The sequence below is a fragment of the Nannospalax galili genome, unplaced genomic scaffold, assembly GCF_000622305.1.
Source record: "Nannospalax galili isolate Female #2095 unplaced genomic scaffold, S.galili_v1.0 scaffold718, whole genome shotgun sequence".
Lineage (NCBI taxonomy): Eukaryota > Metazoa > Chordata > Mammalia > Rodentia > Spalacidae > Nannospalax > Nannospalax galili.
Window position 1 is genome coordinate 703,095 of NW_008341417.1, and position 24,493 is coordinate 727,587.

General features: G+C 39.5%; 1 protein-coding gene and 1 pseudogene across 1 annotated transcript in view; one reads left to right on the forward strand and one right to left on the reverse strand.

Moving 5' to 3' along the window:
- The window catches only part of Fggy (FGGY carbohydrate kinase domain containing), a 409,436-nt gene extending 394,480 nt beyond the window's left edge, over positions 1-14,956 (reverse strand). The window contains exon 1 of the mRNA XM_017799079.2: positions 14,848-14,956. The gene's annotated coding sequence lies outside the window, so the exon portion shown is untranslated. The remainder of the gene's footprint in view (positions 1-14,847) is intronic.
- LOC103737142 overlaps positions 1-24,493 on the forward strand; it is a 44,768-nt pseudogene that overhangs the window by 5,788 nt on the left and 14,487 nt on the right.

Genomic DNA, 24,493 nt, shown 5'->3' on the forward strand with positions numbered 1-24,493 from the left:
GGTTATTATAAAAAGGAATTTGTTAGTTCCTGTGAGTTTATTTGGTGATGTTCTGTTTTGCTGAATTATTTGTATTTCTTTTCCTTTTATATTTTTTGGTTGAGTTGCTGTTTGACATGGGTGCTTATTTCTTGGGTCCAATTTTTTCCTTTAATGGAATGCACATTTTCATGTAATCACATGGAAGAGGCTGTCTTTCTTCTTCCTCCATATATTCAATTAGGAATTCTCTGTAAGAAGTGATTACAGTATGCTCAACACTGACACATCTACAATGCAAACTCTACAGTTAAGCCTCAGGGAACACTGTAAGAGGGTCTGGAAAGATTGTTAAGAGCCAGAGGATCAAGACACCTGCTGCTAGGTAATACACTGTAAACATTATAGGGAAGCTGTGCCCATGAAATCTCTACATTGTCATAGCCTAATGTGATTTGTATAATGACATCAATTGACATGTCGGTGTGGATGAGGGGAATTTTCACAGGGTCCCTTTGCTAGATGAAGACCCAGGCAATAAATGGATGCTGAGGGGTGTGTGTGTGTGTGTGTGTGTGTGTGTGTGTGTGTGTGTGTCTGTCTGTCTGTCTGTCTGTGTGTGTTTATAAGTAGATATATGTGCATGTAACAGTAACAATCAAAGAAAAGAACAAGAATTTGAGAGTGAGCTGGAGGCACATAGAAAGGGTGGAAGGAGGGACTTTGAGGGGTGGAAATGATGCAAATACAATACTCATATATGAAATTCTCAAATACTAAAAAAATTATTTAAAAAAGAATTCTCTGACATGCTGACTTGATAAGTTGTCTTAATTTTTATTTTTTCTTGAAATACTGTTATTGATACATCAATTTTAAAAGATTAATTTGAGGAGTCGATGGGGGGGTCAGTTACCCCTCCCACCCAATCAGTCAACATTAGCTGCATTAGCTTAGGAACCACTCTCTTGTAAAGGGCCTAATTTGTAAGACTTCCAAGAAAACACAAAAACCTACTTTAGTATAGCAACCCTCAGAGAAAAGGAATGGAGTGGAAGAGGTTTGGAGGGCAGTGAAGTCTCCTCCCTCTCTGTTAGAATTTTCACATTGAGTATGTTACTACAAACTCTTCCTTGGACTGAGATGAACTGTACTTTGCATGCCTTCTACCTTCTCAGATTGATTTTTCCTCCACAGGATCATCTGAGCAGCCCTTTGACCCCTTGCATGGACTGCCCCTTCTACTGTTTTAAGATGACCCTCACAGCCTGCTATACACTTTCATGCTATACATTTTCAGACCTGTTAACTGTTCCCACCCAACCGCAACCTAAGAGCATTCAACATATTTCACCAGAATGATTTTTAGTCCCCCATGTTCTCCCATGACACTGCATGGAGATGAGGCAAGATCGGCTAGTACATATGATACACACATAGTAGGTCTTCAATTTTCCTCTCCCTTTCTGAAGACCCACTGGGTGCAGAACAACTAGGTGGAATGAATCGTTGGCCCATCCACCCCCACATCACACACCAACACCAAGCGTAATGTGTTCTTCAAGGGAAGGCAACGAATATGAACAAAGCATAACACACATACTTGAAATGTCATGGGGAATCCCATTATTTTGTATGCTAACTAAAAAAGTTAATTTAAAAAATGTCTTCTTAAGGGGAGAAAAGGAGCCCATGGTACCTGTACAAATTGTCACAGAAGGAGGGATTCGAAGTACTCCTCTGGAGTACCATACTCTTCCCTTGAGAGTTCAGGAGAAGGTAGTGCTTTCTGTGTTCTATCAGTAAGTGCATTCAAACGCATCCAAATGTTTCTAAAATGTATTGATATTTTGAGCTAACCTCCACTTTGGATCAAAACAATTCTTTTGAACATTTATTATGTGCTAGTCAAGGGTATCACTGACCTAGCAGAAAGCCTTACTAATCCTGTCTACAACACCGGGGGGAATCCACAACTTAAGGACAGAAATCTAAGCTAAGTAGTGAAGTATCTTCTGAGGCAGAGACAGCAGAGAGAAGACTTTGATCCTTTGTTCTTTCCACCCTTCCATCCATGGCACAAGACAATTTTTTTAAAATCCCAACGTTATCCTTATTCTAACTTCAAAGATGCCATGTAATTCTACAGTCTCAGAATTTAGCAAGCTGAGTCTAATCTGTCAAAATCATTCTTGATTTTATAGCCTTGTCCTTCTCGACCTTCATCCCCAACACTGAATCAGTAACTGTCTCCTTTCTTAATCTCTCTCCCACAGCCAGTTAGCAGAATCTAAGCAACTCAGCTATCAGTCTTGTCTGGAATGGATTTCAGAACAGCTCAGCCACAAATCTAGATGGCTAAGAGACTGGCAATGAGTTGAGCCCAAATAAGTTCTCCTTTTTTCCAAATCCCTCTGAACCTAGACCTTACAAACATCACTATACTGAGTATCCTCTCTCTGAACTCTGCTTCATTGAGTTATCCTTCTTAATAACGACTTCCAAAATAATCTCAACTGATTAATAGGGGATTATGACAGCCTCTGGGAAAAGCATGCCTTGTCTGGATAGAAAACACAATTTTCCCTCATACATCAAAGCCATTTCTCCCCGAAGCATAGTACTCACCCTGCCTTCCTACTTTAATGAGAACAATAACCCTGTCTAGTCTAGGTATACTGTTCATGGATCCAGACACTTAAGCTAGCCTCATCTTTTATATAGTTCCTTGACTAAAAATGATTCCATTTTGAAAACATCTTATGATTCCTTCTGATATATTTCTTTTACCATGATCTTATAGGCCTTGTGTGGGAAAAGTTCTCCATTATTACTGATGCCTTGGTGCCTCAAAATCCCTTCCTCACACATTAAATAGTCCCTTCTTTATATTTTATTCAAAAATTGTACTCAATTTTTTGTAGCTTCCATTTCCAGCCAAGGTGACAGGAACCATATAGCCAACCCCACAGTGATTTTAAAAAGATAGAAAATAAAAATGTCTCAGCCTATTGGATATAAGGCAACAACCATGAATTCAGAAAACTTAGAAAGAAAGCTAGGACAATTCCTGCAGTTCCTCAAGTTAAATGCCTGGGAACTGTTTACAGACTTTGTCACAGAAAAGAGAAGCAATTCAATTTCAACAGTATTCTTGCACAGAATCTACACAGAAGGACTAGACTGTGGGACAGAGTACAAGAGAGGAGATAGCTACACAGAGATACTTTAGGGCACTGCACAGGGTATCCCTCAAATATCCATGAGAGCACCAATCAGTGTTACACACACAAAGAAACTGGGGCAAGCACAGGAAGCACTACATGAAGTAAAGAGTGGGCTTTCCACAGAGCTAGAACCAGTCCTTTCACATCAGCTAGAGCAGAGAACTGTTCACAGAGTGCTGAGCAGAATACAGAGGGTATACCTCACCAATGCCCTAGAATAATGCTGCTCTGGTCCCATTTGACAAGTCATAAAACAAGACTCCAAAGGATCATACTGCTTCCAAATAACTCACACATACCCCAGAACAAGTCTTAAGTGTTTTTATAGAAATAATTAATAATAATAATAATAATAATCAGCACCAACAATATAAACGCATGGTGGTTGCTATTTAGAAAGTTACCATGCACAGGACTGGGAGGATGGCTCAGTGGGGACCTGCACAAGCATGAGAACCCAAGTTTGAATCCCCAGCATCCTCACTTTTTCAAACACAGAAAAATGTATTGCTGCACATTTCATATATGTAATACTACATCTATTATAAAACCTAAAGAAACAACTAAAATAATGCTTAAGTGAGAAAAAAGAAGGAAGAAAAAAGAGGACAATGGGTGAAACAAAGATTTTAAAAAAGCAAGGTAGCAACTTAAAATTAATAATTAAATCAAACAAAATAACACCCCAATTAAAAGGCAGATTATCTGGTATTGATTTCTTTGGTCTAATTAAATGCTGCCTACAAGAAACTCAATTTTAATATAAAGACAACCTTGTCAGAAGTAAAAGGAAGAACATGATATGCCAATGACATCAGTGAAAAGCAACTCAAAGTGCCCACAGCAACATCAAATAAGCACTTTAAAAATATAGATTTCAAGAGCAATGACTACATAGATTTCACAGCAAAGACTGTTACCAGAAGTTGTGAAACCATAAAGGGATGATTCATCAAGCAGACCAAACAGTTCAATCTTTGTACCTAATAACAGAGTACCCTGAATACATAAAGAAAAATCAGATAGAACAGTAAAGAGAAATGTGTAAGCCAATGATTATGCCCTCAATAATTGATAGGGACAGAAAAGGTAGACAGAAGTCAGCAAGGATGGAATACACAATGAGAGTCAATCCACTTGCCCTAGTTAAGAGGTAAAAAGAACTCTACCCAACCAGAATAGCATTCGAGTCCTAATTAGATGTTCAGGATTTAGTCTGTTTTGGTTGAATAACTCTCATAAAATAACCTGCAAAAATTTAAAGGATTCAAGTCATACAAAGAATGCTCTATGATCACAATGGAATTGTAAATCAATAACCAAGAAGTACATGGAAAGTCCTCAAATATCTGGAAACTAATTAACACACTTCTTGGAAACATCTAAAGATTCTTAATATGTTTAACTGAACATAAATGAAAATACAGCATAAGTTTTGAGATGCAAATAAAGTCATTCCTAGAAATTAAGTGCATCAAATGTCAATATTATAAAAGAAAAAAAAATCTCAAGAAAATAACCTCAGACTTCCCCCTGAGGAAACCAGAAAAGCAGAATAAAATGAACCCCAAGGAAGCTGGAGAAAGGAAATGGCAAGCTTTAGAGCAGAAATCAATTTCAAGAGAAAAGTTACAGAGAAAATAACCATAAACAAACGCTAATTCTTTGAGAAGACGAACAAAATTAATAGATTTCTACTCCTAACGGATCAGGAAAATAAAGAGAAAATGTACACATTATCAATATTTAGAATTAGAGAGATGAAATTATGATCAATTTCATAGATATTAAAGTAATAGGAAATGTATGAAATAACATGTTAATGAACTTGACAAATTAGTCATTCTGTGTAAATCCCTTGAGACACACAATCAATCCTCATTCAAGAAGAAACAGAATGGAATGATATTAACAAGGTAGCAAATTCATTTCTCTGTTATCTCCACGCTGCCCACTGGCTGTGACAACCATGTACGGATAAGAATACCTTTGGGAGAATTCAGAAATCCAGCGAAGATGGTCTAGCATACAATTAGAGAAGAAGAAAATCTGAGAATAAGTAAAGAGAGCAAGAAGTCTTCCCATTTCCCCAAGCAGCGTTACCCAGTGCCAAAAAAAAGACCTCTGCAGCCCATGAGTCCTCCCTTGGGGAAAAGTGAGAGCAGGGTTAGCAAGCAGTCAGTTGTTCCAGCTGTGCAGGATGCTACCCAAGACCACCTCTTTCTTAACACCTAAAGAACACTGAGGATCAGATAGCTTGAGAGGATGGGAGAAAGGAACAGATGTGAGGATCAAGGCTGGAAATATATCATAGAACTCGGACTATCAGCAGGCCACTGACAATGTGCTGTCAACTTCTCCCATTGGACAACAGAGGCTCCTAACACTGCACGCCTCAGCCTCCATGGACAGTTAACATGAGTCTTTACAGGTGGTTCACAAACACACACATGCAGTGGCTCAACTCCGTAGGAATGGAAGAAGGAAGGCATACCAACTTTTCCTAGAGGAAACAAATGGAAGAGCCTCAGTCTGTCCCTCTCCAAGGAGAAACGAGCAAGTGAACAGGAACAGCCACAGAAAATACCAGAGCATCTCAGAATCCTCAGAACAGCAGATCAGTGAAGATGCTTGTTTCCCAAACCTAATTTATAAGGCCAAAATAAGATGACTACTTCTCTAAGTGTGAAGACCACAAGGGAACACATTGAGAAACACCCCAACAAACACACCAAGGAACTATGACAGAAAAAAAAAAGGAAAGAAACAGTAATGTTCAACAACGGATGCCTAAGACGCGAAGATATAAGAGGAATTTAAAAAGGATTAAAGAATTGTTTTCAGGAAGTTCAATAAGATATAGGAAAACAAGAGTAAATAAATAAATCAAAAAAGGCAACAAAAAGAAATCAATGTAAAAAACAAAAACAAACATTAACAAACAAAAAACACACATTCTGGAGCTGGAAAATACAACAAGCGCAGTAAGGAGCACGACCAGCAGGCTGAGCAAGCGGGAGGTTCTCTGAGCACAGACGTGTCGTCTTTAATTATACTGAGACGGAAAAGGAGGAAAGTGAAGAGGATGAAGAACCTTTTGGGACTGTCCTAGTTTCATTTCTGTTGCTGTGATAAAACACCCTGGTAAAACCCAGGTTACAGTCCATCAGTGTGCAGAAGTCAAGGCAGCAAAAACGTGAAACAGTGACATCACATCCACAGTGACAATGAATGCATGCACGCTTCTGCTCAGCTCGCATTGGCAAAACTCTTACACCATTCTGGGCCCAGCTCATAAAATGGTGCCACTGCCCACTCAGAATGAGTCTTCCACCTCAATTACCCCAATTAAGAAAAATCTCTGATAGACCCGCCCATGGGCCAACTTGTTCGAGGCAATCTCTCACTGAGACTCTCTCTTTCACAGGTGATTTTTGAATTGTGTGAAGCTGACAATTCAAAGTAACAACAAGGATTTAAGGAACACCATTGAGATAAGTGGTGAATTGTGTGAGTTTCAGAATGAAAAGAAAATAGGACAAAAACTACTTTAAATAAAAAAGGGCTGAAACGTCTCAAACATTGTAAGAAACATTCAGATAGTAAGGTCCACAAAGACTTCAAATATATTCAACCCAAAGGGGACTGATCTTAGATACACATAATTACAAAACAAAAACAAAAACAAAAATTTTGAGACCAACAGGAAGAACTTCACATACAAAGGACCCTCCATGAGAATATTGGTGTTTTCCCAGCAGCAACTTTGCAGATGAGGAGAGCATAGAATGACATACTCAAAATGTCCTTTAGAAATGAGTAAAGATCAACAAGAAAACAAAAACTAAGAGAATATATCACCACTAGATCTACCTTATAAAAAAATTATGCAGAATCTTCAAGTTGAAATAAATAATAATGAATATAACATAAAAACATAAAATTAAAAACTCACTGGTAAGGTAAGTATACAGTCAAATTCAGAATACTATAAAACTTTAACAATGACATGTAAATAATTTTAACTTGGTATAAAAGTTATAAGAAAACAGTATTAAAAATAACTGTAATAATTTAGTAATGGACACACAATATATTAAAGAGGTAAGTTGTGATTTCAAAATAAAATTAGGATTAAATTATAGTTTTTATATGTGGTTGAAAGTGATAGCTGAAAATTTACTGTTATGCCTATAAGATGTTCTCCAGTAAAACCATAACAAAGGAAAGGCAAAAATCTATAGTATATACACAAAAAGAAAGAAACCAAACATCATTACAGAAAATGTATCTAAGCACAAAAGACATCAAGAAAAGAAGGAAACAAAAGAAATTCAAAATAATCACAAAACACAATGGCAAAGATATCACCTATCAATAATTACTTTAAAAGTAAGTTAACTAAATTCTTAAATCAAAAGATTAAAGATCTTTTTTAACCATAACAATAAGAAACTAGAAATCAACAACAGGAAGAAAGTGGCTTAAAGACTGAATAAGAAGGAAAAATCAAGAACTATCTTGAGACAAAAACAGAATTGCAATATACAAAAGCTTTAAGAGGCAGCAAAAATGGTTCTAAGAGAGGAAATTATGATAGCAAATGTCTACATGAAGAAGAAAAATCTGAACTAACCTAGCTTTACATTGCAAAGAACCAAAAAAAACAAATGAAGCCAAAAGCAGTGGAACAGAGATGAAAAAATAATAAAAAACATGAATAAAACTAAGAATTGGTATTTTGAAAAGATAAAATAGAAATACCTTTAGCTATATTAAAGGACAAAAGACAAATAAATTATAATTAAAGAGAAACATAATTTGAATAGCACCAAAAGACAAAGCAACATAAGAAACTAGTACAAAAAATTACATACCAACAAATTGGTTAGCCACAAAGAAATGGAAATATACCTAGATAATAATAATATGCATAATCAACCAATACCAAATTATAATGAGTAAGAAGATTGAATCAGTACTCAAAAATCTTTGATCAAAAACTACATTCTGTGTGTGTAAGAAATTCTCAAACCATAATTTTTTTTAAAAAAATCTTTGAATAAAGAAAAATTCAGGATCTGCTGACTTCACTAGTGAACTCTACCAAACATCTAAGAAGAGCTGACAAAATTCCTTTCTCAAACTCTTCCCAGATAGTGCGAGAAGGGAACACTTCCAATCTCACTTTTGAAGGACAGCAATACCAAGATGCCAAAAACAAACACACATTACACAGTACAGGCTATTATCATGATAAAGATGCAAATGTAATTAAAATACTCATATTTCAAAGTAAAACAGAAAGCACTTAAACATCATTCACCATGGCCAAGGGGGTAGTCATCGTTGTAAAGAAAGAATGGCTTAATGTATGACAAACAATAAATGGAATACAACATACTAAAACATTAAGGATAAAAATCATATGATCATCTCAATAGATTGAGCGAAAGCATATGACAAAATTCAGCAAACTTTCATGATAAAAATCCTCGACAAATGAGATATATGATGACTATAACTTGAGGTATAAAGGTCATATACCACAAGCCCAGAGCCAACACTATACTCAAAGGTGAAAAACTTGAAAGCTCTTGAAATGAGAAACAACAGAGGGATGCCTTCTCTTGCTATTTCTATTCTACATAGTTTGGAAGTCCTAGCTAGAGCTAATCAAGAAAAAATAATAATAAAATGTATCAAAATTAGAATGGAAAAAATTATCAGCTGGCATCATCTTTACTTTGTTTTTTATATGTATATGCATGTGTGATGAATGTGTGCATGTTAGTGTGTGCAAATATGAGTGTGAACATGCACATCTATACAGAAGCCAGAGGTCTATATTAGGTGCTTTCCTTAGTAACTGCCCCCCTTTGGTTTTTGAGACAGGGTCTCTCGCTGAACCTGGAGCTCACCCATTTAGTTAGACTGACTGTGTAAGACCCATATATCCTCCTGTTTCTACCACCCCAGCACTGGAATTTCAGATGTAAGCTGTTGTGCCTGGCTTTTTCCATGGGTGCTGAGAATCCAAACTTAGGTCATCATGCTTGTGCAGTAAGCATTTTAGAAGCTGAGCTATCTCCCCTGACCCTGCCATCATCTTATATGTAGAAAAACCTTGAACTACTCCATAAAAAATTGCTACAAGTAATAGTTTCACTAAAATTGTAAGATGAAAAATCAACATATAAAAATTAGCTGTTTCTAATCACTAGGAATATAGTCTAAAAACAAACTAGGAAAATAATCCTAACTACAACAGCATTTAAAATAATTAATTAAGTAAAATATTTGGGAATAAATTTAATGAAAAAAATTAAAATCACTGAAAATTACAAAATATTTTTGTAGAATTAATTGGAAAAACAAATGAATGGAAAGATATACCAGATTCATGAACTGGATGAGATAATATTACTAAATTGCCAATACTACCCCCCAAACAATGTGAAGATTCAATGCAATGCCTATTTTCAACATGTCAATGAGATTTTCCACAGAAAAAGAGAAAACAAACCTAAAATTCATGTGGAACCACAAAAGCCACAAAATATCTGAATCAATGTTGTATAAAAAGAACAAAGCTGGGAAGCATCATGCTTCCTTATTTCAAACTATATCAAATTATTTCACAAAGTCATAGTGATCAAAACAGTATGGCATGGCATAAAAACAGATGTGCTAACCAACAGAACAGAATGGAGTTCTGAAATAAGCCACACATATTTGTCAACTAATCTTCAACAAAGGTACCAAAAATTCACAACAGGGAAAGATAAATCTTTCATAATTGGTTTTGGGGAAACTGGCTATCTGCAGACAAAAAAATGAAGCTAGGCTCATTCACCATACACAGAAAGCATCTCAAAACTGATTAAAACATAAGGCCTGAAACTGTTAAACTAGTAAGAAAAATAGGCGAAGCACTCACTATGGGAATGGTTGTTTGGATAAAACACCAAAAACACAGGCAATGGAAATAAAAATGAACAGTCATGGCTACATAACTTTAATAGCTTCTTTAAACAAAGGAAACAAGGAACAACATGGAAAAGAAAATATCTGTAAACTACGTATCTGATAAAGAATTAAAATTCAAAATATATAAGAACCACGCAACTCAAAAGCAAAATAAATAAGTAAATAAAGACTTGAATGGATATTTTTCAAAGAACATATAAAGACAGTTGCCCAGCACTCACTATTACTAATCAGCAGAGAAATACTAATCAAAACTGTAACGGCTTATCACATTACTGTTCTTATGAGAGAAGTCAACAAAAAATCAAATGATAATAAAAACTGGTGATGATAATGGAGAGAAAAGCAAACTCTGTCCAGTGTGGGTGGGAAGGTCCATTCACACTGCTGTTATGGAAAACAGTATGAATGTTTCTCAAAAACTTAAAGGTAGGGGCTAAAGAGATCGCTCAGTGGTTATGAGCACTGGTTGCTCTTGCAGAGGACAGGGATTTGATTCCCAGCACCCACATGGCAGCTAACAACTGTTGGTAACTCAAGTTCCAGGGAATCTGATGTCCTCTTCTGACTTCCATGGATATTGCATGACATGGGTACATTTACACACATGCAGGTAATACACACACATAAATAAATAAATAAATAAATAAATAAATAAATAAATAAATAAATAAAATTCTTCTAAAATAAACTTAATGGTAGAACTACCATGTGATCTACCAACCTTACTTCTGTGCACATATTAAAAGTGAAAAAGCCCATCATACTGATCTTGAGGATTATTTGCCCATTCATGTCACTGGAGTATTCACTATAGCGAAAACATGAAAATAACCTTCAATGTCTCCAGATGGAAGGATAATAACATGATATACATACACAACAGACTGTGAATAACTTTCTTAAAGTAAACCTTGCCAGGGACAACATGGGTGAACCTGAGGGGTGCTATGCTTCGTGAAATGAACCAAGTACACACACAAAAAAAGTCAGCCCTCATTTTTCTGCAGATTGAGTAAGCCACAAATCAAAACCAATTGGGAAAAAAAGGCGTCTCTACAGGACTTGTACAAATATTTTTTCTTCTCATTTTTCCTTAAACAATACAGTACAGCACATTTTTAGTTTCACCTCTGTTGCTCTGACAAATACACTGACCACAAGCACCTTAGGAGAGGACAGTGTTTATTTCCACTCATAATTCCAGACCATAGTCCATCACTTGACTTCCCACTGAGGGAAGGAAGTCAAAGCAGAGTCAGGCCTGCTTGCTATTCCACACGTCATCCAAGGAACTTACTTCATAGCGAAAGAAGTACAACAGAACCTTGGAGAATGCTGCTATACAGTTCAGGACCACCTGCCTACGAACGGTACACAGCACAGTGAGCTGGACCCTCGTACATCAATGAACAATCAAGATAAATCCCTACAGACATACCCGCAGGCCAATCTGATCTGGACAATTCCTCAGCTGAGTCTCCTCTCAGATGACTCTAGGCTGTGTTGACAGTTTAAGCTAACCAGGACAGACACTTATTTATATATCTTGCATATTGTATTCAGTCTTCCAAGTCAGAGATGATTTAAAGTATACAGGAAGATATATATGTCATATGAAATAAAATGTTGCTAAAATTACTTCCCTGGGGGAGATGTGAACAATATCTACCCAGTCTTCAAGTCCTAACAACAAACCAAAGTACAATCCCACCAAAGTCTATCCTAGGAAAACAATTAGTTTATTGGGCTTTCTTACAGAACATGAGTGAGGAGTTATTGATAGGAAACTGAATGACTGCTTCAGACGTCTCCTCACAGCATGGCTGATGCCTTCCATAGCTGCAGACATGGAAGCCTTTCCTCTGGTCTGCACCAGCCTATTTACTCTAGCACCTCCCCTGGACCCCAAGGCCAAGTGTAATTAGAGAAAAACTGCATACGAATGACTGAGGAGTGGCAGGATACTCAAGTGAGGGTCCAATGACCCTTCTCAACCCCTCCATCTAGGAAGTGATGTCAAAAGTCCACAGACCCGATAGTGATGGACTCCTGCAACTAGGCACAACTGATCTAAAGATGGCAGCAGTTTGACTAAGAGAATAGGGCCTTACATTATGCCACTTTATTAAGAGAACTTGTGCACCAACAGATTTTGGTGTCTACAGGGCCTTGGAACCAATTTCCTGCAGTTATATGAACTCTATGTGGACCCTTAATAAGTCTAACTCATTAACACAGAAAAGAGAATGGTGATTACATAGGTGTGGGGTGTGGGAGAGATAAGATGTTGAATAACGGGTACAAACTTTCAATTATAAGATGAACAATTTCAGGAGATCCAATATACAACATGGTGTCAAAGTTCATAGTTCATCATATTTCTGAAATTTGCTAATCAAGTAGAATTTAAGTATTTTCATTACAAAAGAGAAAGAATAAATTACATATGTTAACTAATTTGGGATAATTATTTCAAAATGTGCACAGACATAAAAGCATGCTGTTACCTTGAATATGTATAAATTTTATTAGTTATATCTCACTAAAGCTGAGGGGAGGCAGAATAAAACATAATCTGAATAGTCCCATGATGATAATTGAAATGTCTATTTGATTAATCACAGATGCCTAAGCCATGAGCAAAGGACATTACTGGGTGTATCTGTGAGAGTGTTTCCAGAGAGAAAACCCACCCTGAATGTGGGTAGTACCAGCTCTTTTTTCCTTCTCTTCTCTCTCTCCCTCCCTCCCTCCTTCCTTCCCTCCCTCCCCGCCCTTCCATTCCTGACCACCATGATGTGAGCTGCTGCACCTGTGATGTTGAACTAAAACCATGCACCAAAATACTGTTTTTCTCAGGGGTTTATCACAGTAATGGGAAGCCTAAATATCACAAGTCCCACGTCGTTCAGATCAAATAACTTCGCACTTGGCATCCCTTCACATACACAACAACAATTTCAGGTCCAATTAGCTTCACTGGTGACTTCTATTAACCATTTGAGGAAGAAAAAAAAAAAAATACCAATTTAAATTCAAGTCCTCCAGAGCACCAAAAGGTAAAAATATTCCCCAACTTATTCTAGAGGACCATTATTAGCCAGAGAACATAACTCAGAAAAAGCAAGAAAGAAAAACTGCAAAGCAATGCCCATCATTAACAAAGATGCTGAAATTCTTTAAATCCCAACAAACGGACTCTAAAACAGAGTTAACTGTGTGTCAGCTATTTCTCAACAGAGCTGCTAGTAGGAATCCCAGTGAGAACACCTCCTCTCCTCCTGATACCACCTTGACAGTTAAATAATCCGCATAGTACAGTTCAGTAAAATAATGACCTCTGCTCTCCTGTGGGATCCCACTCTGACTGCAAATTTAAAGACAGGACTCACCGCCTCAAGCGGTTTTTAAAAAACTGCTAGTAATTAGCTGTGATTTGAATTAAGTAAAAGGTTACAGAAAGGAAACCAAATTCCAGGAAAAGACAAGGCCCACAAAATTCAGCACAGCCTGGAAGACAGCCTGGCCTCCTCCCTCTGCAGACACGGTGCTCCACCTCTGGGGTATGCTCTTCTCTTCTTAAACGTTTTGGTGTTCTAATACTACCTCACTTCCCCCTCAAAAAGTCCACAAGCCCTCCTTACCCCCTACTTTCCAGCCCCCAAGCACCATCACCATCAATAGCAGTCCTCTGGGGCTCCACTAGGGGACTTTCTCAGATGGCCTCTTCTAGAACCAGGCCAGAACAGTAGGTAAAGACTAAACGTGAGGGCCACATTGACAGGAGACTCCTGGAGACACAGAAGCAGACACCTGGCTTAAGACCCAGCCAGCCACTGAAAAGGGAAGACACCAGGACCTGCACTTGGAGGGCCACAGGTTAAAAAAAAAAAAGAAAAAGAAAGAAAGCAAAATCTAAACAATGTGTAAAATTTAGCATAATCCAGCCACAAACTAAGACTTTCCTTCTTCCTGACTCGTTTGCTACTTAAAAACACAATCCTCTTAATCTTAGGACGATCCACGATTCCATAGCTTGGTCATAGACTGGCCCTTTAATTCTGGGAGGAAATCAGTGCTGAGACATAAGCCATTCTTTAGTATAAGAACCAATGACAGAGAAGTTCCCCTCTGTGCATCTAATTCCTTAAGTGGACAGGAAGTTAGTAACCACGGAAAGAGTCCCACAGATCTGGAACCAGACAGCATCGCCACATTTAAATTGAATTACATCCCCACACTATAGCTAAAGCAAGCTGCTCGAGCCTCTAAATCTACCAGCAACTGTGGCCTTGAAACTTTTGCCTTAGGTAGCCAAACTCGAGTTTAAAGATGCTAAAAACTCCTGAAAAACGGTCCCAAAATTAGAGCGTGGGGAAAAAAGGACTGAGTTTAGAAAAGTGGAGAGTGGTCCCAGACATTTACAGGGCAGTCGGGGTTGCAGCCGAAGCTGACCCCCTCCCTCGGCTACGACACCTCACCCTTTACGTAGAAGGGACTGAACGGGTTGGCAGCCAATGGCCTGGCTGGTGTGAGACCCCCAGCTTAGAGGAGGTGGCGGAGTGGGGAAGGAAGCACTGAGCAGGCTGGAGAAACTTCTTCCGGGCCGAGCCTGCTGAGCGCCTGCAACTGCAGGAGGGTCACTTACTTGTGCAACCTGAAATCACAATCTATCTAGCGGGGCCGGCTGGAGGCCGCGCAAAACCCGCACCGCACGCGACAGGGCGGTCCCCGCACGCTGTAGCTCCGCCCCCTCCGGTTTCGCCCCACCCCCATCCCCCTAGCCGCAGTCCTCGTAAGACTCATCCTGATTGGTCCTTTGAAATGACCAGCGCCAGTAAGTCCCGCCCCGGCTCGCAGTGCAGCGCTTCACTCGGGCTAACCGGCTGGTTCTGGCTCCTCCCTCGCTGGATTTTAAAGGCACTTAGGGAAAGTATGTCTGCTCCTCTGGAGGGTCCCCTTCTGGGCTCTAGACACCCAGACTAGCCCCGCAGCGGGTGATGGGTGTGCTCCTGTAACGCCGCTCCTCCACTGAGCACCAGGGCTGCTGTGGGATGTGCATTCCAAACCCTTTTACAACTCCTGAACGCTTTGTGCCAAGTTTTAGTCCCGGTACCCTACAGGAATTCACTCACTTAATCCTGTGGCCGACCCTCTAAAATAAGAATGGCGTTTTGTAAATCTAAAAGGTAGATGGGCCCCTTACCTTTGAGGAACTGACGTATAGTGGGTACTGGATACACCGACACACCTGTTCTCTCCATTAAGCCACATGGTATCTATTCCTATCCCTCTTCAGAAGTGTGGAGAGTCCAAAACATGTTTGACTTTTTTGTGGGACATAGGCCAGTGGCGATGAACATTCCAACCCTAGCTCTAGTCTGCGGCCATCTCCATTAAAAAGGTAGGTTACCTGGATGAGGGAATGAGATTTGGAAGGCAGTTTTTGGAAACCAAAAACTTTGTTACCCTACAAAAAGAAACAGATTCAGGAAAGCGAGGGCGTTTCCAAGAATACTGGTTGTGAACCTTGTGAACAGCAAGCTTCATTGGTAATAACAGACTTCGTTAAACCGGCCTGATGTATTAAGATCAATAGCGGCATGATTCCCAAATTAACAGGCGACCATCTTGGTCTTAAAGCTGAGGACCTGGTGAGACTGAGACCACAGGATAGGACCACTGCCTTTGTCCTGCACCTTTTCCTGGAGGTCTTTGTTTGGGGTCTACATCATGAGTGGTCACCTTATATTAAAAACGATTCGAAAAACTGCAGACTCTGGGCTCTGTTGTTTAGCACTGTGTGAACCAAGCATACAATAGGAACGATAGTATTAAGACCTGAACGTCTTACCTTTCCAGAGCATATGAAGAACAAATCAGGTAACAGCTTTGCAAAATGTTGGTTGCTTAAATCACTTAGGACGTTGCTTTGGGTCTCCTCAGTGTATCCTAGGAATGGAACAAATGGAATATGCTTGTTGCCCTTATGCACTGGGAGTGGGAGGGAGGAGGCTCTCCTCTTAGCTGCACATAAATTAGCAAAGATTATCGTTTGGCCTCTATGGGTAGCTATTTCTAGACTTCTGAGTGTTTGATTTTTTTATGTTTTCTCTTAATTGTCATACTACCAATAGTACCAATGGCCTAGTGGCTGGAGCTACAGCAACCCTTCTAGACAATGAAAGCACCTCAGGAATAACAGCTATGAGGCAGGAAAACAGTAAAGGAGAAATTCCAGAGATTAACATAGGAAAGGTGGTAGCAAGGGAACGACTGGCAGCCTTTGGACAACCAGAGCTTCATTCAGCCAGGAGAGGATGCTCAGAAAAGCCCATATTAAAGGAGCTTGGGAGAGGCAGGTACTATGTTAATGGTACCATAACAGGTCACTGGGGGCCTCACCGCAGCCCTTCTCTCCCTTCTTTCCCTCCTGGAGCCAGGTCACAGGGGAGGGATTGCACACGCCCAGGCCTCTTTGTATCTCCCCCTTGAGAAACTATCTCCCTTCCTGTAACTATCAGTGTGTCTCTGTACAATTCATTGTAAAGAGGCACGAGAACCTGGAAACTTTGGGGTCTGCCCTGTAGATTCTCAGTAGCTCCTCTAACAGGCACAGAGGGCAAAGCAGCAAGGCAAAAGAAGTTGGGTTCCTAACGCCATGTACACCAGACCAGGCCGGTAGCTAAGTCTCATTGCAGATCCCCACATGAAAGAAACCATTGTCTTATGAAAGATACTTTTATTTTATATATTCTGTCATGTGTGATCAAACCTAATCATAATTGATTTACATTCCTTACCGCTTGGAATTTTTGCATAAACCAGATAAAGTGATAGGTGCAGAAACAGACCAAGAAAGTGTAAATAAATTGTTCAAGGTCATCCAGCCAAGTGGCCAATATGAGATTATGACTTGGCCCTGAGGCTAATTCTCAATCTCTTTTTCAATTATGATAGTCTGCCTATTATGGGTGAATGAATCAGTTTTTATACTTTACCTCCATTCTGCTCACTTATTCCAGAAGGATGACAAACTTTTTGTCTGTAAAGGATCAAACTAACTATTTTAGACTGAGGGCGCTGCAGTCTCTGTTACAACTCCTCAACTATTCTTTGTAGTGTAAGGGCAACCACAAACTATAGTAAAGGAATAGGTGTGATATGTTTAACCAAAACTTTATTTATATAAGCAAGCGATAGACTCATGTGGTCCATTAGCCTTAGTATATGCTGTGAATTCTTTCCCCCTTCAGACATAAACAATGTCTACCTTCTGCTTATAAAGTCTCAATGACGAACCAAAATATGATTCTATCGAAGTTCAACTTAGAAAATTAATGAGTTTTGTTGGGGTTATTTACAGAGCATAAGTGAAGCCTTGCTTATAGGAGTGTGGATGACCCCAAAGCTGCCATACCAGAAAGTCCTCTCCCACTATGGATAATGACTTCCCCATAGTTGCATAAGTGGGGCCCCCTCTTCAGTTAACCTTCCCCAGCCTATATACTCTAGCACCTCCCAGACACACACACACACCCCAGACTCCCAAAGCCATGTACAGTTAGAGCAGAATTGCATAGAAATGGCTGAGAGGTACAGGAGGGATTACCTGAAATTACAGGTGAGGATCTAGTGACCCTCCCCACCCCTCCTTCTCTCAAGGAACATCAACAGTCAACAGGTCCGTTTTTGATGATCTCTTACAAGCAGGCACAGATGGTCTGAGAAAATATGGCTGCTGTTTTGTTTAGGAGCCCAAGTTCTACAACAGTGTATCAGCCTTGATTGATTCTGTTCTGATATTCTATCACGAAGATGCATTGTAACATTACAGAAAGGAGGTAACTGTGACACACAGTGTGATCCAAAAGAAAGATCCCTGATAGTCTTAATTGCCACTGCTATGGTTTGTCTCCCAAACGCCTGTTTTGGAAACAATCCTTAACAGTACTAGGAGGTAGACCCTAATGAGAGGCCATTCTGTCCCCAAATCCATGCCACCATGAGTAACCTTATCCTGGAATCTCAGGACTGGGGTTCTTAGAAAATGCCAGTCACCCCACCCTAACTTCCCTTCAACCATGGGATGATGTGGCAAGACCCCCTCACAGTACCTTCATATTGGAACTTTCAGTCCTCAGAACAGTGAGAAATAAATTTATTTGTATAGGTTATACAGTCTCTCGTATTCTGTTACAGCAGTACAAAACAGTCTAAAACAGTCACTGAAACAGAGCAAGTTTCCTGGACCACCTCTGGCTGCCTCCATCTCTATGTGTTATGGGGAGTAATAATATTGCACGTGCCACCCATGCTGTCCATACTCTCCTGATTCCCATGACTGCAGAGGTACTAAGAGATGATCTGTGGAAGCACCTTTTGAAAAACTGTGGTTCCCAACAGTGCACACATTGCTTCATGTCAAGCTAGTGCATGCATCTCCTCTGCTCTCTCCAGTTCTCTGTTCCACACTGAAGAAAATATTAGTGCATCTATATGTTCCCTCTCCTCCTCCCCATCTCTAAGAGTTATTGGGTTGCATTTAATTATAAGACTTGATTATTGGAAAGTCTAGACATCACTCAGGGTCATTGCTGGGCAGCATGGAAATCACACAGGGTCAAGCCATGCCTATGAAGCAGCAAGTCAGAATTAAGCAAGACAGAAAGTAGAGTTGCAAAACCCAGAATCAGCTGAGCTGATTTATGTAATGATTTATGTCATTTCCTTCCTGCTCAGAGATTATTTTGTGCAACTTTGGGAAGCAGACGAACCTTGTGCTTGCTCTAGTGACCCGTGGAGACCTATGATTCTCTAGATACCTTCTCTGAAGTCCCTGCCTCAGCAACCTACCCTTCATCATACAAAAGAGACATTTTCCCCACGACTTTTAGAGTCATAGCACAGCAATAGATATCATTGATCAACGATTCTTGATTCATTTGTGCATAATGTTTTAGCCATTTAACAGAAATTAATTGAGTGCCTACTCTTCTAGTAGTAGAAAGAGATCTGAGCTGAAAAGACATTGTCCCTGACTTCATGGATCTTACACTCGGGAAACAGACATCAAAGAAATAAACATAAATATATTATTAATTCTAGTATAAACAGGTAGGAACAAAAACTATTATTAAAGAGAAAACTTGTTTTAGATCAAAGTGTAATATAAATTGGTGATTTTCAAGAATTTAATTCTTTACCTATATTGATTCTGCTTTCAACAACTCTTTTAAGTACCTGTTTATCACAATCCCTGAAGAGACAGGGCAAGTGAGGCTTAGGGAAATTAGGTGACTGACTTAAGACTTCTAGTAAGTTTTGAGCAGACTCTCCTCTCTATAGTACATCAGACTGCATGGCACAAACCCAGAAGGTAACAATTTTTCCACCTTTGTGTATGCCTGGCCTCATTCCACCTGGCTCCTTCTTTCATTCTGTCTTCAACCCCCTTTCGTTGGAGTCACAGCTCACCATCAGCATTAGTTGGAATCTACTTACTCAGTGAAATTCTTCTATCTAAGGCCACAGAAAACCTCTTTTCTTCTAGATGCCCGCAATAACAATCCAATACTATTCACCAGACACTTATTCTAGGATATAGTGTCAAGTTAATTCTTTTACATGTTTAACTTGATACCCTTACTCACAGTTCTGAAGGCAGAAGAAGGCAGTTTGAGCCAGAAAGGATGCTTGATGGATAAGCTGGAGCTGTTTTCCGAGCCTATTTACACCTTACTTTCACTTTGGAGGAATATAATACTGGTGTGCGAAACAATATCTTTATTTTGGTTTTTTGCTGTTGTTGTTGCTGTTGTTTTGTTTGCCGGGTGCTGTTTTTTGTTTGTTTGGTTGGTTGTTTTTTTTTTTTTTGAGACAGTGTCTAACTAGTCTGAAATAAAATGTCAAATGGTTGTGAAATATTATTGAATAACGATTTGAGGAAAGGAATTCTGTATGTATGCCCCCTAGTTCCACTTTAATAATTCCTTTCATCCTTAATGTTTTTTTGCCTCTGTTTTCGAAACAGGGTTTCCCTGTAGTCTTTTCTGGCCTGGAACTCTATGTGGACCAGGCTGACCTCATACTCACAGAGCTCCATCTGCCTCTGCCTCCCTAGTGCTGGGATTAAAGGTGTGTATCACCATGACCTCTTTAAATATTTGTCCCAGACAGTACCTCTTTTTCTTATGCTCAATTCCATTTCCTGTGTTGGAAGACTCTCAAGGACAAGAACCCTACCTTCTCCTTTGTCATCTCAGAGACTAGCCAGCAAGTATTACTCTGTGCCTATAATTACGGTGATGGCAACACTTCCACGTCTACCAGGACTCACTACTATTTGGATTGTTTTATTCCTTCTTTTATCTTCCTTATGAAATTTAGATTCCTTTCAGGCTCCCTTAAACTTGATCCTGTGGCAGAAACAATTTTCCTTATATACCTTCTCTTCTAAAGCTACCCTCAAATGCAGAAGAAAATTACTGGAAAAATCCTTTGGCAACCAAAAAATGACCAAGGAAAAGCCCCTAAAACCTCCACTCTGACCATCACCTGGAGCCATATTATATATGCACAGTTATTAATTGGTTCAACTTCCATCTCCAAAGAGGCTATTAGTTCATTCACAAAAATGGAAAAATATTCTAGCTTACTCTGGTTCTTGCTAGGTATTACTTGGAAATAGGTAGCAAAAGGGAATATAAAAGGGAGAGATTGTGTTAATAGTTTCACTTTAGACATACTTGTATAAATCTCAGTTATTTCTCCCAGCCACCCCTACAATAATTAGAGAAACTAATACATAAATATTGAGCAACTTGCCCAAGGTCATCACAAGTCACTACAAGTTAACATGGTAAAGCTGGACTTTCCCTGAGATGCTGAAATAAGAACCTCATACTAGATCTGGAGGGTCTGCATGAATGGAAGGCCTAACACTGGATTTGACTGATAGCTCTAGTCTTCTCCTCCAGGTTAGTCCTCCTTTAGAACCACCTAATCTAGCTTCCCACCATCTGTTTCTTTTTCCCCTAAGAGTACCTGACACTACCCTACAGCTCCTTGACCATGACTCATTCCAATAAAAGTGCAAACTGTGTGATGAGCAAGGACAACAGAATGCAACCCTAAACCTCAGCATGTGCTTTTATGCAGTGAGACAAAGGGAGCAGGAGAGAATCTAACTCAGACATGATGACAAGGCAGGAGACTCTAGCTTGGTTTTGTGGGGCCTGAGGCAGCCTGATAAGAGTGAATGCTCAAGGCACTGAGGTCAAGCCCAAAAAGGAGGCCCCTGCAGCCCACGCAGCACCTGGAATTCAGGTGACAGACCTCTACCCTGAAACCTTCTAGAACCACGTCGTTTCCAATGCTAGGATCTATGGAAATGTGTCTAGATAGCAAAAATACCCCTCTCCCCTGCCAGGTTACTCTCTGCTCCAAGAAACCAGATGAGGGGCTACTGGAGCTAAAGCCCTGATCCCAACTCTGTGGGCCAAGCCTGGGTCCACCAGGCTGCTCTGCACAACAAAAGACAGTAACTTTCTCTAAAATGCACAAAGCATAGAATAGGATACTATTGCCTTCCTCTCAATCCTCCCACTATACTTATATAACGTACACCTATGACTATACAAACTTACCACAGACACTTATAAACACAGGTACACAATACAGATAGACACAGACACAGCTATATTAGTCTGATTTCAGTTCCTATAACAAAATAACAGACCCTGAGTACTTGTGAAGTACTGGCTATGTCACAATGGGGCAGAGAAGCAGGAGAAGAAACAGCTCTGTGTAGAAGGAAACAGTGCATGGGCTGGCCTTGCTTCACAACACCCTCCTCACTGGATCTAACTCACTCCCGGAAACCAGCATTAATTCCTTTGAAACACAACATTCCCAGTGACCTAATGGCCTCCCTCTAGGTCTCACATGTTAAGTTTCCACTTCCTGTCAATATCACCACATATCAAGACCATAGCCCTACAGCATATACGTACATAAGAAGCTATGCTTACTCATATACTGTGCATACACAATCACAGAAATACAAATTAAACTGTGACATATAGCACACAAAATAAACACAGACATAAATGTATTTACACAGATATATAGATATACTGACACAAACCACACAATCACAGGTATACCAAACACACACCCATACCCATATACTCCTATGTTGACTCCTTACATACCCTGTAATTGAAAAGATGGCAAGCACCACTTCCTTATGAATCTTGGTAGAAATCTGGGTAGGAATCTTGTAGGAGGCGGTCACACCCATAATTCTGGAAAAGAAACCAGACAAGTCCCTGATTTTATCAGTTTGGGTCAAGTGCCCACCGCTGAAGATGAGTCTCGTGGGTAGAGTGGATGGTAAGGATGAACAGACATTGCAAGGTCATTAACAGATTTCAGAAAGAGCATTGAAAGAAAGGGGCAGGACATGGAAGGCAGGGCATTCCTTGTGACTGCATTTTTGTGAAGTTCTAATTAACCCAACCAAACTATGGTGAAGAAAAAGAAACACCTGGAGTTTCTTTGGGAGGAAAGTGAGCAAGCCAAACTGAGAACGGATGTGAGGAAACTTTCTGGGACAATGAAAATGTTAAAAATCTTAATAGATGTGTGGGTCTCACTGACATATCTATCTGGAATTTTGCATTTCATTATCCGTTAACTTTACATCAAATGTAGAATTTTTAAAAAGCAGAGTTGGAGATAAGGAGTAAAGGGAAGTACGAAAGAACTAGCAATGGAAGTATCTGGAATTTTGCATTTCATTATCCGTTAACTTTACATCAAATGTAGAATTTTTAAAAAGCAGAGTTGGAGATAAGGAGTAAAGGGAAGTACGAAAGAACTAGCAATGGAAGGGTCTTGACACTCAAATTTGGATGATGGGCATACAGCAGAACCTTAAATTACTTGTTTGCTTTGTATGTTTGAAATTTCTCTTAAACACCCATGTTTTAAAGCAAAGAAATTCAAGTCAATGTGATAACTACCATGAAAGCAATAGAAATCAAGTGCTGAGGAACCACACAACATGAAGAAATTACTTGTCACGGGAGGTGGGAACAGAAGTATAAGACTAGCTCTTGGAAATGGAATCCTATAAGGGTCAGTACTGGACTTGAGACTTAAAGGCAAAGACAGGCTACAGCAAATTCAGAATACACTGTGAGTGATCAGAGAGTACTGTGTTACTTTGAGGTCAAGTGACAGGAGGGCAGAGCATCACCAATGATTTGTGCTCGTAGAAAATAATCCTTCTCTCAGGACTCAAAGGAGCAGAGTAACCAGCACAGGGGAACCCCAGTCAGGTAATCTTCTCAGGGTGTCCTTGATCCACCTACGGAAGATGTAACTCTTCTCTGTACAAGATTTTTCTTATCTATCAAGTAAGAGAATTAAAGAAAATGAGACTTTCAAATATTTGGGACTCTTCCAAAGTCACACGGTAGCTGAGACAGGCAGGAAATAGAATATAAGATCTGAGAACATCAAATTACCAGAACTTTCTTACTGCCATATTTGTGTAATTTAATTGGAGCAGATTTACTTGGCATTTAATATCACTGAAATAAGGAAATATCATCATAGGTGATGTCAGATGCCACACTGAAGCAATGCTGCAGTGACATTACCTGCCTGCAAGTAGTTGGCTATCATTCCTTCATACTATGAGTAGACAACTAGTCATTGATGTTTCAGCCTACTAGTGGCTCTTATGCAGTATTCATGGACATCACATAGAGTACTCAACATGAGGTAGATGGTCTTTAGAGGCTTATTGAATAAATAAAATGATGAAATGAATGATTTAACCACCATGCAACTCTTGGGGGCAGAGAGGATCAGTCCCAATTTACAGGGGAAGAAATTGAGGTTGAGAGCTTAAGTAGTGTGCTCAAAATCACACAACCAATAGATAGTGGAGTTGAGATATATATCTGCGTGTATGTAAGTGCACCACATGCATGCAATGCCTGCACAGGTGAGAAGAGGGAGTCAGGTTCCCTGGAGCCGGATACAGATGGTTGTTTCCTGCTATGTGGGTGCTGGAAAACAAAAACTGGGTCCTCTGCAAGAGCAGCAAGTGCTTTTAACCAGCGAGTCATCTCTCCATCCCCTGGAAGGGATTTTCTTGATATTGATGTCATAAGATGAAAAAATGAAGGGGTAAGAATTATGCCATAACCCACCTAGCAGTCTATGCCTCATATTTCAGAGAGATATATAAAGTTAGAGTGTATCCAGTGGAGTCTTGG